Genomic DNA, 5,343 nt, shown 5'->3' with positions numbered 1-5,343 from the left:
CCCCTTCTCTCTCCCCCTCACTGACATCTATTGTGAGTTGGGAGAAGGAAAACATACACGAGAAGTTGCCTCAGGTCTTTATGCATGAAAAAAAAAGTAAATAAGCAAGATTATTACAAAAGAGCCAAAAAGCAGGATTTGAGAAAGAATTGGAGGGCCTGCTCCCTGGGAAAAGTACACAAAGGTTCCTGCATGTGTTTTGTTTGTTCTCCATCCAATTTTTTAATTGTGTTAACATACACATAAAATCAATCATCTTAACCAATTTTTCAATATACAGTTCAGTGGTATTAAGTACATTCATAAGGTGTAAGCATCACCAGCATCCATCTCCATAACTCTTTTCATCTTGAACAACTGAAACTTTGTGCCCATTAAATACTAACTCCCCATTTCCCCCGCCGCTCAGCCCCTGGCAACCGTTCTGCTTTCTGTCTCTACGAATTGGACGACTCCAGGGACCTCATTCAAGTGGAATCATATAGCATCTGTCCTTTTTTCATGGGCTTATTTCGCTTAGCATAACATCCTCAAGATTCATACATGTTGTAGCAGGTGTGAAAACTCCCTTCCTCTTTCAGGCTGAACAATATTCCATTGTACGTACATATCGCATTTTCCTTATCCATTCATCCATTCATGCTGCGGTCCCCAACCCCCGGGCCATGGCCCCTTACCGGTCTGTGGCCTGTTAGGAAATGGCCGCGCATCACTGCCTGAGCTCAGCACCCGCCAACCTCACCTTCCATCCCCAGTCCGTGGAAAAATTGTCTTCCATGAAGCCAGTTCCTGGTGCCAAAAAGGTTGTGGGGTGCTGTATTGATGGCCGCTTGGAGTGCGTCTGTGTTCCCGCTATTGAGAATAATGCCCTGTGAACATGGGGGTACGAATACCTCTTTAAGAGCCTGTTTTCAGTTCTTTTGGGTCTATACCCTGGCTTAGATCATTCAGGCTGCTGTAACAGGATACCTTGGCCTGGGTAATTTGTAAACAATAAATTTGAAATTTATCGTTCACAGTTCTGGATGCTGAGAAGTCCAAGATGAAGGTGTCCGCAGATTTGGCATCTGGTGAGGGCATGTTCCTCACAGATGGCAACTTCTAGCCGTGTCCTCGCTTGGAGGGGGGTAACAAGCTTCCTCAGCCTGTCTTATGAGGACGCTAATCCCATTCACCAGGGTGGATTGATCTAATCGCCTCTCCAAGGCCCTACCTGTGTAGCATCACAGTGGGGATTAGGTTTCAACAGATGAATTTTGAGGGGACACGCAGATTCAGATCATAGCATACCCAGAAGTGGAATTTCTGGATCACAGGGTAATTCAATTTTTGATTTTTTGAGGAACTGTCATACTGTTTTCCATAGTGGCTGCACCATTTTCCCACCGTATTCCCACCAGCAGTGCATTAGAGTTCCATTTTCTCCACATCCTTGTCAATACAAGTTATTTTCTGAGATTTTTTTTTTTTGACAGTAGCCATCCCAATGGATATGTTAACAAAAGACCATGAGATCTACAGAGGAAAAAGAGAGAGCTTTATTTTCTTTACAAAACAATCTGCAGATTAGGGAGACACAGCCTCCCATACAAAAGGAAAGTGTGCTCCAGGGAGCAAGAGGGCACCTGGCTTAAATAGGGACGTTTCCTGCCCTGGTCCCCAATCAGGTCTGTGTATGCAAACAGAAGATTTAAACTCATTCAGTCCAAATTTGTTGAAAATAACTGAGTCCTAACTGGGTAGCTTTTCAGCCCCAAACCAGAGGTCTCTGTTGAATGTCCCTTGCAGGAAGCTGGTGGGAGGTGTTCTCGGGCCATGAGGTCTCAGAGGCCCAAACAGGACCTTTGCCTGGTGCTGTCCTCTCTGGGAACAAAGGGTGAGCGACCGCTCTTCAGTCTCCCTGCCATGGCTGCTTGGTTCCTGTTATACTGTAAGAATTTGACATCTCTATCAGTTACGGGGAGGCCATTGCCTCTGGAGAGGTTGGGTTCTTACTTACAGTTTCATTTCACAGGTGTAAGTTGTTATCTTGTAGTTTCGATGTGCATTTCCTTAACGCTTAGTGACGCTGAGTATCTTTTCATGTGTGTTATTAGCCATTTGTATATCTTCTTTGGAGAAATGTCTATTCAAGCCCTTTGCAATTTTTGAATCTGGTTGTATTTTTGTTGTTGGGTTTTAGGAGTTCTCTGTACATTCTGGGTAGTAATCTCCTAGACAAATGATTCCCAAATATTTTCTCCCATTCTGTGGTCTGCCTTTTTACTCTATTGATATTGTCTTTTGTTGTATTAAATTTTAAATTTTCATGAAGTCCAATTTGTATATGTTTTCTTCTGTTGCCTGCCTGCCTGCACGTTTGTACCAACTTTGTATGCAGCTGTCTTACCTGTTGGCAGTGCTGGAAATCTGACCTTGGATGTAGGGAGGGACACTGTTCTTTGTGAGCAGACAGCACCTCAATGCAAGTGCCATGTGTGAGCCTGGAGCTGCAATTCCCTCTGAGACCCATGTTCTGAAGAAACGTCTAGAGCTGTTTGGGCAGAAAGTGGAGGGAATGTGAGCTGCACAGAGTCAGAACAGAAGTGCAGGGTCGCAAGTGAAATGTCAGAGCCGGCTGCAAGGATACTTGTCTGTGATGAGGATCTTTTTTCAACTTGGGCTATAGAGTGACTGGCAGAAACACCAAGACGTTCATTCATTTGGAAGTTCTCCAGTGGTGTAAGACCCACGTAAGTAATTCGGGTGGAAAGGATGGGGCTGTGATTCCAAAAAGCCCGTGTACAGCGTAATTTTTCAACAGCTTTATTGATGTATAATTGACACGTGGTAAGCCACGCAGGACTAGAGTGCACAATTTAAGTTCGGACATATGTATACCTCCATGAAATCATCAGCATATCTCAGATAGCAAACATATCAATCACCTGCAAATGTTTCTTCATCCTCCACTGTAATCTCTTGCTCCTGTCCCTCCCTGTTGCACCTCTGCCCCAGCCTCAGGCAACCACTGATCTGCTGTCTGTGCCTGCGGACTAGTTTGCATTCTCTAGAGTTTTATTGAAGTCAGGTTGTACAGTTCGTACTCTTCTACGTCTGGCTTCTCTCACTTGGCATAATTATTCTGATATTCATCAATATGATTACGAGTAGGTTGGGTTCATTCATTTTTATTGCTAAGTAGTATTCCGTTATTTGGGTATACCACAATTTGTTTATCCATTCACATGCTAATGAAGATTCAGATTATTTCCAGGTTGGGGCTATTACAAATAAAGTTGCTATGAATGTACAAGTCTTTGTATAAACATATATTTCCTTTCCTCTTGGGTAAATACCTAGAAGTGGAATGGCTGGATCATATGGTAGATACATGTTTAACTTTTTAAGAAACTGCTAGATTGTTTTCCAAAGTGATTGTACCATTTTACAGTCCCACCAGAAATGTCCAGTTGCTCCATATCCTAACTGACACTTGGTATGGTCAGTCTTTTTAATTTTAGACATTCTAATAGGTGTGTAGTGATAGCTCACTGTGTTTTAACTTACGTCTCCCTTGTGACAAATGACGTTGAGCATCTTTTCATATATGTATTTGCCATGCCTATGTTTTCTTTGGTGAAGTGTCTGCTCAAATCTTTTGTCTATTTTTAAATTAGGCTGTTTCTAAAAAAAATTATTGAGTTTTGAGAGTTCAATTCTGGCATGATTCTTTGTCAGATATACAATTTGAAAATATATTCTCTCATTTTGTGGCTTGTCTTAAGTTTCTTAAATGTCTTTTGAAGAGCAGAAGTTCTTAGTTTTGATGAGGTCAATTATACTTTTTTTCCTTAAGAATGTGCATTTGGTGTTGTATCTAAGAAATATTTGCTTAATCCAAGGTTACAAAGATTTTCTTCTATGCTTTCTTCTCTAAGTTTTATAGTTTAATGTTTTATATTTAGGTTTATCATTCATTTTGACTTAATTTTTGTATGTGGTGATAGGTATGGGCTGAAATTTTTTTATATATATGTTTTGTTTTGTTTTTTTGAGACAGAGTCTCACTCTGTTGCCCTGGCTAGAGTGCAGTGGTATCATCATAGCTCACTACAACCTGAAACTTCTGGGCTCAAGCAATCCTCCTGCCTCAACCTCCCAAGTAGCTGGGACTACAGGCATGTGCTACCACGCCTGGCTAATTTTTCTATTTTTAGTAGAGATAGGGTTTCACCCTTGCTCAGGCTGGTCTTGAACTCCTGCCCTCAAGTGATCTTTCCACCTTGGTCTCCCAGAGTGCTAGGATTACAGTCATGAGCCACCACACCTAACCTGAAATATATATTTTTTGCATATGATTATTTAATTGTTCTAGTACCATTGTTGAAAAGACTGTCCTTTCCCCACTGAATTACCTTTATATCTCTGTTGAAAATCAAACAACCATATATATGTGAGTTGATTTCTCAACTATAATCTAGTTGTCTATTTAATACCAGTGCCATACTGTCTTGATTACAGTAGCTTCATAATAAGTCTTGAAGTCAGATAGTGTTAGTCTTCCAACTATGTTCTTCTTTTTAACAGTTGTGTCTGCTATTCTAGGTTCTTTACATGTCCACACAAATTTTAGAGTTAGTTTGTTAATTTCTACAAGAAAGCTGTTGGGATTTTGATTGGGATTGCATTGAATCAATTAGGAGAAAATTGCTACCTTAAAATTATACATCTTCTGATTTATGACAGTTAGCCACATAGGCTCCTGCCTCAGTGGATGGCCAGACACTTGCAGATTCCTCTATGCCCTTGTAAAATATTCCGCACAAGAGACATAGTTCTAAATCCTACCACTCCTTGCATCCTCTTAGAGCCTCGGAGTGTAGTAAAAAGGAAAAAGGAAATTGTTGACAGATTTGTTGAGACTTTGAGACTGTGCTACAGTAAGTAGAGACAAAATAAAGCCTTTTTTCAGACATATGAAAGTTGAAAGAATTCATCAAAAGCAAACCTGTGCTATAAGAAATGTTAAAGGAAATCCTTCATGCAGAAGGAAAATGATACCACATGGAAACCTGTATCTATAAAGGGATGGAGAACATCAGAAACGATAACCTGTGTGGGTAAATATAAAGACAACTTTCTTATTATTTAAAACTTTAAAAAATAATTGGCTGCTTAAAGGAAAAACAGTAACAATATATTGTTGGGTTTTAATAACACATGTAAAAACAAAATGTATGGCAACAATAGCACAAACAGCAGGCGAGAGAAAAAAAAGAAGTATACTGTTATAAGCAGCTCATAGTATATGTAAAGTGGTAGGATATCACTTGAAGGTAGACTATAATAAATTAAAGATGC

Source organism: Propithecus coquereli, unplaced genomic scaffold, assembly GCF_000956105.1.
Source record: "Propithecus coquereli isolate 6110/MARCELLA unplaced genomic scaffold, Pcoq_1.0 Scaffold310, whole genome shotgun sequence".
Lineage (NCBI taxonomy): Eukaryota > Metazoa > Chordata > Mammalia > Primates > Indriidae > Propithecus > Propithecus coquereli.
This window is presented reverse-complemented; position numbering follows the sequence as displayed.